This window comes from Homalodisca vitripennis, chromosome 4, assembly GCF_021130785.1.
Source record: "Homalodisca vitripennis isolate AUS2020 chromosome 4, UT_GWSS_2.1, whole genome shotgun sequence".
In the NCBI taxonomy this organism is placed as follows: Eukaryota; Metazoa; Arthropoda; class Insecta; order Hemiptera; family Cicadellidae; genus Homalodisca; species Homalodisca vitripennis.
The window spans coordinates 29,768,602-29,781,179 of NC_060210.1; the positions used below are offsets into that span (position 1 = coordinate 29,768,602).

The 12,578-nt window shown below is 38.5% G+C and overlaps 1 protein-coding gene and 1 long non-coding RNA gene across 5 annotated transcripts in view; one reads left to right on the forward strand and one right to left on the reverse strand.

The window, feature by feature from the left end:
- The window catches only part of LOC124359091 (PH and SEC7 domain-containing protein), a 160,120-nt gene that overhangs the window by 117,831 nt on the left and 29,711 nt on the right, over positions 1 to 12,578 (reverse strand). The gene's annotated exons all lie outside the window — the stretch shown is intronic.
- Positions 8,164 to 9,471, forward strand: LOC124359092. The gene is made up of 2 exons (XR_006922106.1): positions 8,164 to 8,652; positions 9,302 to 9,471. It is a non-coding gene; the product is annotated as an uncharacterized LOC124359092 (long non-coding RNA).

The following is a 12,578-nucleotide window of genomic DNA, read 5'->3' on the forward strand; positions in this document are numbered from 1 at the left end:
ATGCACACTGAAGGGATCTTGGAAACTATACGAAATACAGCAAAGATTAAATGGACAAAGTTGTGCGTAATAACCAAGACTAACAAAATAATGTGATCAAGTTGATTAATGACTTCCAAATTTTATATAAGTCATACTTTCCTCTTGGTTTCCATTAAATAATGCATAAAAACCTGTTATTTATAGTTGTGTAAAGGGAATTTTTACTCCTGTTCGGATAATTAATTGGTAAACCTGATTGATATTTCACTGCACACAGTGTTAGAAACAGCTGTTTAGTGAAATATAAAAAATATCAGACGCATTGTCCCGTGGCATACTGCTTTACAAGTCTTGTCAACGCGTACAGTTAAATCTAGAAAAAGCTAAAATGTGGTGTACATCTAATGTTTACGATAATTAAAATTCCATTATTATCAACTTGAACCATAAAAGTTTAATGGATCTACCTACAATCTAACTACAAAAAAGGAATTTAGGGAGAACTATACATACAGAGGTTCAAAACAAAACTTTCACACTAGATAACTAACATCCCACCATTTATGATTTGGGGGTACGAAATATTAAGAAAACCTCACTTGTAGCAAGTAGATGACTTCACCGATGAGGCGTTCGAGAGAACGTTCCGCTGTAGAGGTGAAAGGCTAATGTAACTATAAATTACATATTAATCATTACCTATGCGAATACTAAAAGATTGTTTATTAAAGTTATTAAACCGTTCTCGCAACTGTTGAAACAAAAATACTCATATTCTGGTAAAACTTGTCGTATACTGTCGAAAATTTAAACGCATTTTGTACGATTTTTCAAGGTATGACATATTTGCGGTATTTTTTAATGCCACTAATGGGACAATAGGCGATAATCGTGACGCAAACGACCGCTTGGTGACAACGGCTGTAACACGAAAATGGCAGCGTAATAAAATTTCCGGCCTGGTTCAACCCTCCCACCACCCCCCGGTTTTACCTGTGTTAGTAGTAAATGGCTAAATTGAAGGGCAATCCGATAAACGGGTACCAGAATAGATTCCGCAATGTAGCGTCGATGTGCGTTGTGCGGGGTGCGGGGTGCGGGTGCCTCTCGTCTGTCTACTGCCGCCGTAGCCGCGCCGCGCTTTACTCTGTATATTTACTCGCGTTACTTTTAGACAGCCGTTTGTCGATTTATCAGGCTATTATTGGTGGATGTGCAACAGCCTGCTGCTGCTGTTTCGTGTGGATCCGCCACGCCACGCCCTGTTCTTGACCTGGTTACTTTCCTCTCATATGGCGTTCCCTAGGAGACGTGTGCTTCCCAAAATAAGTACTCTCCTTGCACTCCAACCTCTCTGACAGTTGGACGGGTACTTGAAATCAGATAGAAATTAGAAATGTCCCTATTACATGGAGCGTAGAAAGCGTCCGGCAAGTCATCACTTAAACATTAATATTCCTTAGGATGTTCTCGTGGCTTGCACACGTATCCACCACAGTTATCAATAGTGTTGGCCGCGATTACGTCACTGTTGACTACGATACACAAAGTGGCAGTAATGTGTACTGAATCTGATCAACATATTACTTGCTTTTAAACATCGCAATGATATAAAAAAAATACAAATTATTGTTGTATTGAAACCGATATGTGTATGGTACCTAAGAACACATAGACAAATATGGTTAATTAAAAAAAAAACGAAATTTTTCTACAAATTATGACAGCGGTGCATTTCTATATTTTGTACCTAAAGGTGCATCCGGACTAGACGAACATTTTCCATTGAACACTCTCTAACCGGCAAATGTTTAGTGTTCGCTCACTCCATGAGATTTGGCTGAGCGTTAATGAGTATTTTTACATTGGTACTATGCGTAACCGTGATGGAAACGAGAAAATTGCGGAATAAATTTGTACAGAACTCAGTATACTCAGACACTGACTCAGTATACTGTAATATTAACAAATGTAACCTACTTATCCCAATACATCCAACATGATTGTATTGTAGGTTAGCGTGTAGAGTTATTTAAACACTGGTATGAAATGTTATTTAACTAACAACAAAGTAAATGCATCACGTGGCAAGATACCTCGAGAAAGATTTCGTGGTAGACATGAAATTTTGCACGAAACTTCATTTCTACATAAACAAGAATGAGTTCTATGATATTGCATTCCCCAGCCATAGAATTTGGCTGACACAATTTCTCTTTTGTTTGCCGTGAGATGTAAAACACTTCCCTACCGTATGACTGGCTGTAGTTCTTCTGTCAACGATATCATGAGGTATAGACTTGGAATTTTGAATTGGACCTCAGCGAAGTCTAGTACTCGACACGCGGTGTCGCGTATTTCTACCTTGAACAATGAAGACATAACGACAGTTTCAAAACATTTGCTACAGAAATTAGTAGAGATGTTAACTCGGGGAAGAATAAATCTTACAGTTTATTACCACAGTGCATATAATAACAAAATTGTTGGGACAGAGTCATGTATAGAATGGACGAATAAAATCCCGGTGGGATTTAAAATATTTCTTATTTTAAGTGACAAATATGCACCCCCCCTCCCCTCATCTAGTTTTACAGTACAATATCTACAGAAAAAAATAAAAGACAACGATTTCCTGTTTGATGATGTCCAAAAGTGCAGAGACACCATAATTCTACTTCCAGTTTAATGTGTCCATGGATTCAAATAAACAGAGTAAAAATTGCTTAATAATCATATCATACTGTTACATTTAATAATTTCTAGTCACGATTGTTTATTTCACCGGCCCGGCTGTGGAAAGGAAATGCAGTTAACACCAATAGTTACGTGGGAGTTTATAACCACGAGCGAGAATAAAGGACAGAAAGGTGAAGGTGTGCGTGTTTGTACTTATTTAACAGAGTAGACAGTCCGAGAGATGACGGCAGTGTGGTTTATTTACAGCAACAACAACGGCTGATGTTTACTTCACTGACAGCCCTAGTCTTGACACCGCGGATATTGATGTTGTGTAAGGTAACAACTACGACAATTTGTAAATGACAAGCTAACAATTCTCTATGAGAATACTACCTGCCATTCTAGCATGAATACTACTCATCAGTGTGCACAACTCACACTGTCCCGAGTACCTCAATTATATCTATACCTTATATATATATATATATATATATATATATATATATATATATATATATATATATAAAAGGATATTTATTTTAATTCCCACGTTATATCCATTTGCAATTTTACAATAACCTAAAACGGCTAAAGAAGACTGAGAAATAATATTGTTAATACAGTATAAGTTATAATAAGTACACATGAGTGAAATTACAATAATCATGTAACACTTGACATTAGCCTACACAAATAAGAAATAAAATTGGCTTATTAAAATATATATAGTATAATAAAAGCAAGAGAGCAAAGAGAACCGTAACAATAATAAATTTATAGGTAACAATTATTGTAACAATAATTTTTACCTACAAATTGTTACCTTCAAGTCTAAGATAAAAAAAATTAAATCTAAGATACACATCCATGAAAATAAAGGTATGAATTATACATATACAACAACATTATATAAACTCGTATCTCAAAAATGACTCCAACCTCATAGCGAATACTACAAGTTTCAGAGCTCCCAGTCTACCACAGAATTCAACTCCACAACACACACCATTGCCCAGACGAAGAATTCTCGGGACAGAGCTGAACTGTAGATAATTACGTAATTATTGCCGTAAATATTGATGTTGTGTAACATAATAATATAACCCATCAGGGATCACTTCTGGCTGGTTTATACCTTCCAGTTGAACCCACCACTGGGCACAGCAAACACCTATGTGTCACTGCAATCTGGGCAACCTTATGGATGTCCAGGAGCGGCACATCACTAGCCGTAAATGTCGAGATTCTGGGGTTCATGGGCAATTCGATAGGTGTAGTCTACTGTGGGAGATGACTGTTGGAGTTGGTGGGGTTTGTTCCCTAACCTAAGAGGTTCTTGCTAGCCTCAACAAGGGTGTGCCACCCCCTGCCTACTTTGACTGGAGAGGCTGGTTCAGAGCTGGCCTCCCCTTCTTCCGGGGAGACATGACTGAGATGTAGTGCCCTAATTCTTCCTCGTGGATATCGATAGGAGACGGCCCCTACTCTCTAACCTTACCCATCCTGAATATCCTGTCACTCCGGAAGCAGCGCAAAGGTTACAGGACTAAGGGCAATTTATAAGCTTCTTGTTCTAAGAGAACAAAAAAATGTCTCAATAGAACGTGAGGTGACGATATCGCCTGGTATAATTATTGAGCTCAACAATATGTTACTTTGGACCAGTATTGGAGACTAAGCGGATTCCGAGTTCAACACTTTACTATCGGTGAGTAACATCAATACCGGACTGTTATTTACTTTAAAACTCTGGGGAGTTGCAGTTTTCGGGCGAGTCCTGAGTTCAACTTGTTACATACTGAAAAACGCGTAAGTTGTTTATTTTTAACCAATGGCGAGCGGATGAGAGGTGCTAACATTGTTAATACTACATATTATTACCATTGAAGCATTAACATTTAACAACTCGCTATGCGGTAGCAATGTAGTAATGACACATCAGATACCGCTCTCACACTTGCACTACAGCCTTACTGCGCCGCGCGCCGCCTGGTGGAAGCGTTTGAAATACAGTACAAACAACGAACCGAGTACGTAATAGTTACCAGCTCCTCTTCAGAGAACAACTGAACGCTATTGGCAACTCAGTGTGAAACTGTTACACAACCATAGCGACTACGTTCTTGAATTCAGTTTCTACGCAATGACAGTTATTCCATATTGTGTTTTCCTGCGAACTGCGAACATTTCCCAGAAATAGGAACAATCACGAAATATTCAGTTTTCTATGTGTAGAGTGTGTAGCTACGAGCTCGCTGGAATGACAAATGAACTTGCTCTAGTCGGTGATTCCTACTTCAGCCGTACGACTGAAAGGCCAGTTTAGCCCATCAGTTTGAGTGTAATTCAGTTGGTAGTAACACGACTCGACAACTATATACATTTCATCTCATACCGTGAAAACACACTATTTCGGCTGAAATATCTCCATACACTCGAACGATCTGAGGATTACACAAACCACCGTACAATCGACCGAGAAATGATACCGCGACTTCAATTCCGTACTATACATGTCCGATAACGTTGTACAATGGTACGTCTATATGTGTGATTCACGTTATCTGAGGTAACACAAACCACCGTACAATCGACCGAGAAGATGATACCGCGACTTCAATTCCGTACTATACATGTCCGATAACGTTGTACAATGGTACGTCTATATGTGTGATTCACGTTATCTGAGGTAACACAAACCACCGTACAATCGACCGAGAAATGATACCGCGACTTCAATTCCGTACTATACATGTCCGATAACGTTGTACAATGGTACGTCTATGTGTGATTCACGTTATCTGAGGTACACAAACCACCGTACAATCGACCGAGAAATGATACCGCGACTTTCAATTCCGTACTATACATGTCCGATAACGTTGTACAATGATACGTCTATGTGTGTGATTCACGTTATCTGAGGTAACACAAACCACCGTACAATCGACCGAGAAATGATACCGCGACTTCAATTCCGTACTATACATGTCCGATAACGTTGTACAATGGTACGTCTATGTGTGATTCACGTTATCTGAGGTAACACAAACCACCGTACAATCGACCGAGAAATGATACCGCGACTTCAATTCCGTACTATACATGTCCGATAACGTTGTACAATGGTACGTCTATATGTGTGATTCACGTTATCAGATGATTGACACTGCTATGTGCGGTGAATCACTTCATTTATTCCGCTCCGGTACAAACAAGTGGGTCAAGGTCCGCATATATCTATACGATAACACTGTACTTTTTATACACCACATCTTGATCCTGACACTAAAAGTGGATTTGACAGTTATCTGAACTCGTCATCCGCTGCACAGATACATTTACCGCATTTAATGTAATTTGGCCTTTATTACGCATCCGTCAGAACTAGGCCGTGTAAGTTCTATTAAGTTTTACATTATTTATTAACGTTATTACTTAAGTAGGCTTTACAGTTGTTTAGTAATGTTTAACACTACTCAACATATACAGTCTCAATGTTAAACCTGTCATGGCCGTATTAGTGTACGTTTACAATAAATATCCATATAGTGTGTTAATCATTCTACTAGACAAGACCGACTGGTCTTTATGTTCGATTACATCGATAACACCGTGTACAGTACTTGCAGTACATCCAATTATACATATAGTGTGTTAATCATTCTACTAGACAAGACCGACTTGTCTTTATGTTCGATTACATCGATAACACCGTTAACAGTACTTGCAGTACATCCAATTATACATATAGTGTGTTAATCATTCTACTAGACAAGACCGACTTGTCTTTATGTTCGATTACATCGATAACACCGTTAACAGTACTTGCAGTACATCCAATTATACATATAGTGTGTTAATCATTCTACTAGACAAGACCGACTGGTCTTTATGTTCGATTACATCGATAACACCGTGTACAGTACTTGCAGTACATCCAATTATACATATAGTGTGTTAATCATTCTACTAGACAAGACCGACTTGTCTTTATGTTCGATTACATCGATAACACCGTTAACAGTACTTGCAGTACATCCAATTATAAATATTTTCAAATTTCTTAAAGCGCTCCTTAGCACAAATAACGATAAAGTTAAACCAAGACACACAATACAAATAACCCTCAACCGATTTAAGTAACCATGTTTAAGTTCTCATGGCGATTGGTCAAGATTTTGTCTATTAAAAATCTTGCTTAAGTTTAACGCTAAAAATATAACTATTCAAAACTTGTCAAGTGGTATCTGCAGCACACAGTCAATAGGGTTTACACACTTTCTAACTTTCTGAAGCCATTACGTTTTGTTTATTAAGCTCTACAATAATCTGGACGGAGATTGACGATATCCAAGTTATCAGCGGTTTGGGATCGTGGACGTCAATTCATGTATGGGGATAGTGCTCGATTCCTTGCAATGTGTACCGAGAAAGGTATTGAGTACCATCGGCATCGCTTGACTGGCCGCTATAATTAAATTTACTTAATCCATAAAATAACTATTAAGATAAAATTAAACGAAAACTATTTTGATCCTAAATGTATTATTAGCTCTACATATGAAACGTTACTTTGTATTTATTAAACATTTCTGTTACATTATTTATTATATTGAAGACATGCTAATTATTCCTAAGTCAATGTCTGCCAAGAACAAAATGTGTGACAAGAACATTTAACAGTACGCACTCAAAGTATGTAATGTGTTTCACTGAATTAGAAAATTATTTCACTGCTGACAAGAAGTGGCTTACGTTCGTGTTGAGACAGTTACAAAGGATGTACCGACACTACGCCTACATGCTATCAGTATGCCGGATATGCAGCAGGGACAATGCCCAAGGAAAAGTGGCCGATCAGAATAGAAAACGGCCACTTTCACGATTCCATGACCAATCACCGACTGAGAATTGCTTAATCTCACAGTATTTACTTTACCTTACGGACTAGTCAATTTAAACACTGCATTAATAGAATATACATAAGTGTTAAGCACGAGTACAAGCCATACAGGTATACATTCGCGAGCGTTTGTTTCTATGTGGAAAATATTTGTAGTACGTACACTCTTAACATTCCATTTTCACACTCCCAATATAACAGTTTTCGGTATTTAGAACTCATTTTTATTGTTGGGTGGATATGTCGATTGGGGAACAAAAACATAATGTTAGAATCTAAAATACTCTTTACTTGCCCTAGAACTCACAGCTCACATAAAAACATAAATGTAGGGGACACAAACTAAATTTTAACCACTTATTTTATTGCCAAATGTATTCTGAGGCGTTTGGCATATTTCGTTACGCAGATACTTTGCCTTATATTCTGTTTTTATCCTTTACGATTTTATTTATATTTCTTTACCTTTCCTAATTACATATATTCAACATGTGTTGGATTTCCGTTTGTTATTTTTATTGTTTATCTGATTATTGTCATTGTTTATCTGTTTCGTAGTACCCAAGCTAAGTGTTTTGACCCTCTATTATTAATGTTAAATACACAAAACTTTTTTATAGTAAATGCAAATCCAGGCAAGCAAGATTTAAAAACTATGATTGTCTATTTATTGAAATTGAAGTGTGTAGCATTATTCACCAATATGCTTTTTATTAATTGACCGATATACTATATTATGAGATTACAGCTAAACGTTTTAGCTGTTATTTGTGTGCATGTTTCTTTATACTACAGATTGAAACTTCACAGAATAAGAGCTCGTTGCGTGAAGTTGAAGTTAAGTTACCAACAGACTCTTAAAAGACCATTTGGGTCCCTTGGCCGACAGTCAGGGTCCACTGATGATTATTAAACATAAGAAAGAAACCCCCGAGTGCTCCATGTAATGTCCTCTCACAAAACAAACACAGTAATGTCCTCATTACGCCATTAGCAAATGGAGACTAGGTAACGGATCTGCGCCCGAGTATCGGTGAAATAAACGTTGCACCAACTGGCGAGATACAGACACCACTGCTGAGGTAACGTTATAAACCACTGGATTCGATCACATGACTTAGACAAGAGTGTATGTTACGATGTCTTGCCTAATTTATCTACTAATAGTAATAAGTCAATACCGAGATGTATATTATATTAATTGTTTTCATTTACTTGTGGTTTATTTCAGGCGTTTTGCATCTTGCTTTGATTTTTAAGGAAACCTGAATAGTTCACAAGGAAAAGTTCTCTCTACAAAACGAGAGTACATATTTTTTTAGGTTTTGTAATTATTTTTGAATATTTCTATTCAGAGTAACTAAACATTTCACGATCAGATTATGACAAGGTGGGAATTGAGTGGATTTAATATAGACGAACTAAATGAACATTTAGAACCTAAGGAATAAATTGGCGAATAAAGAATGCCTACAGTTGGAAATTAATAACAAATCAATATCATTGAATTATGCGCTTCTTCTGTGTGTTTATTTCACATAATTCACTCAGTGACAGATCCAGAGGGGCGACCAGGCCCTCTGCGAAATTAAAAAAAAACACATTAAATATGAAATACTATTGTACTGTAACCATAATAATAAAAATTGACTTAAAGCTTTAAGTATAAGTAAATTTCTTTATAAACATTTTACTTTTTGTTATACCGTAATGCTATATTTTCTGTTACAGCAACCATAATGCAAACTAAAACCAAGGTGGCCTCTCCCGAAAATGCAACGGATTATTCAATTTCCATACTTCAGATTAGTATTGTGGCGATTTAAAAATCTGCATTTAATTAGTAAAAGGAGTTAATTAGAAATAAATTAAATCTGCATTATTGTGTACATTATTAAAAATCGATTTCAATCGTTATACTGCCAATAGTAACAATATTTATGGTTTCAACATTTAAAAATGCCTTGAAAAAGATGTCCGATCTTTTCATGCCAGAAAGTTCAGGCTCCACACCTCTCTCAGCAAACAATACAGCAGGAGGCGCGACGGCCTCGAATTTGTGTTCAGGTGGAAATGAATTTCACGGTCAACACGCGAGGTTACGGGGGCAGAGATAAGGTGAGGTAGACTGGCCGGCCGCGGCCGCTACTTTGCATTGAAACATCGGGCTCGCGTGGTCGGGCCAAATTAATTATCAAGAGAGCCCAGTGAGGGCGACTAGCGCGTGTAGCGACACCCTTCACCCCTCGCAACCCCGCGACACCGCCACGTCATGTCATCACGCAATAACACTTCTACACTACTTACAAATATGTGTTCTGCTATTATACAACTGTTCTTATACAACATAAATGTATACACCACAAGAGAGCCCAGTGAGGGCGACTAGCGCGTGTAGCGATACCCCTCACCCCTCGCGACACCGCTACGTCATGTCATCACCCACTAACACTTCTACAATACTTACAAATATGTGTTCTGCTATTATACAACTGTTCTCATACAACATAAATGTATACACCACAAGAGAGCCCAGTGAGGGCGACTGGCGCGTGTAGCGACACCCCTCACCCCTCGCAACCCCGCGACAACGCCACGTCATGTCATCACCCACTAACACTTCTACAATACTTACAAATATGTGTTCTGCTGTTATACAACTGTTCTTACACAACATAAATGTATACACCACAAGAGAGCCCAGTCAGGGCGACTAGCGCGTGTAGCGACACCCCTCACCCCTCGCAACCCCGCGACACCGCCACGTCATGTTATCACCCACTAACACTTCTACACTACTTACAAATATGTGTTCTGCAATTATACAACTGTTCTTATACAACATAAATGTATACACCACAAGAGAGCCCAGTGAGGGCGACTAGCGCGTGTAGCGACACCCCTCACCCCCTCGCAACCCCGCGACACCGCCACGTCATGTCATCACGCACTAACACTTCTACACTACTTACAAATACGTGTTCTGCTATTATACACCTGTTCTTATACAACATAAATGTATACACCACAAGAGAGCCCAGTGAGGGCGACTAGCGCGTGTAGCTACACCCCTCGCATCCCCGCGACACCGCCACGTCATGTCATCACGGAATAACACTTCTACACTACTTACAAATATGTGTTCTGCTATTGTATACCTGTTCTTATACAACATAGCTCAGTTGCTCTGAACTTGGTCCAATAGTGGATTTTATATCAATTCTTACACATAAATTCTTATTACACATAAACTTTACCATCCCAACGTCTACTCTTGATGTAACTATATTCATATTGCTTTATTGTAAGGGTAGGTACCTCAAGACGTACCGGTGTCGACAGTGCTTCGCTACACGGGCAACCGTAGAAGTAAAAGTATACCTTACTTTATAGTAAGGGTACCTCAAGATGTAACAGTGTTGACAGTGCTTCGCTACACGGTGAACCGAAGAAGTAACAGTATTAGTAATACTTATTAGTAAGGGTTACTCCAGACTTGGACTGACATTTTAAAATTATAAATTTAAAATTAAACATCTCCTATATTGTACTACCTTATTCATGCCGTAAATTGTTAGAGTTTTAACATTGTTCTTACGAAGATACAACCAACATGGCCGCAGACAAGTAAATTCGGCTCCGAAACGTTTCTATTGACTAACAAATATTCAAAGTTGCTCGGCTGTAACTTTTTATCTAAATAGGCTAAATTCAACTCTAACACGTTTCTTGTTTTGATATAAGTACTCCATTAATTAAAGAAGCTATACACTGTGGTAATGGCTAAGTGGTGTGTTATGCGCCTTTACATAAGAACTAACACAAATGTATGGCTCAAGTTTAAAGTTTAAAATTTAAAATTTACGTCAATAATGCTCTCTTGAGATTTCGTACATAAAGTGAGTTAGGATATTAATACATAGCCTAGATACATGATGACCACAGTATTGCGTTTAGATGGTATTCGTGGTATATAGACAGTTTGGTAGCATGAATATCGAGGTAACACTTTAGTTATAATAAACTAGTAATTTACATTGCTCGATATGGAGGCAGCTATAGGATCCACTTTGATTATCCATAGTATGGATCAATTTATGATTTCATAAAACATTCAGAGTATATTTCACACGTATCCCAAGTTCCCATTAAAAAAATGACAAACATGCAATCCCAGAAAATTGTCCGAAAAATCGGTAAACTTACGAAACGTTGACTGGCTTGGGACTGTTAATATAAATGTAAATTTCTTGCTTGAGAAACGGAACCGTGTTCATATTGTGGCGAGGTGTACGGGTGAGTGAGGAGGGGGGGTATTGCTGCTGCAGAAAACGCCTGTTGAAATATTGAAGGCTAGAATACTCACCCGACACCGCCACCGGCCCCGGCACTCCCAACACAACAGACATACCTACAACATAACACAACACGTGAATACAACACTGCAGGAGACGTGTCAATACCTGTTATAAGAGTAACTGGACTCGTGCTTGAACACCGGCACCGGCACTCTCAACATAACAGACATACCTACAACATAACACAACACGTGAATACAACACTGCAGGAGACATGGCAATACCTGTTATAAGAGTAAACGGGCTCGTGCTTGAACACCGGCACCGGCACTCCCAACATAACAAACATACCTACAACATAACACAACACGTGAATACAACACTGCAGGAGACGTGTCAATACCTGTTATAAGAGTAACTGGACTCGTGCTTGTACACCGGCACCGGCACTCCCAACATACCTACAACATAACACAACACGTGAATACAACACTGCAGGAGACGTGTCAATACCTGTTATAAGAGTAACTGGACTCGTGCTTGAACACCGGCACCGGCACTCCCAACATAACAGACATACCTACAACATAACACAACACGTGAATACAACACTGCAGGAGACGTGTCAATACCTGTTATAAGAGTAAACGGGCTCGTGCTTGTACACCGGCACCGGCACTCCCAACATAACAGACATACCTACAACATAA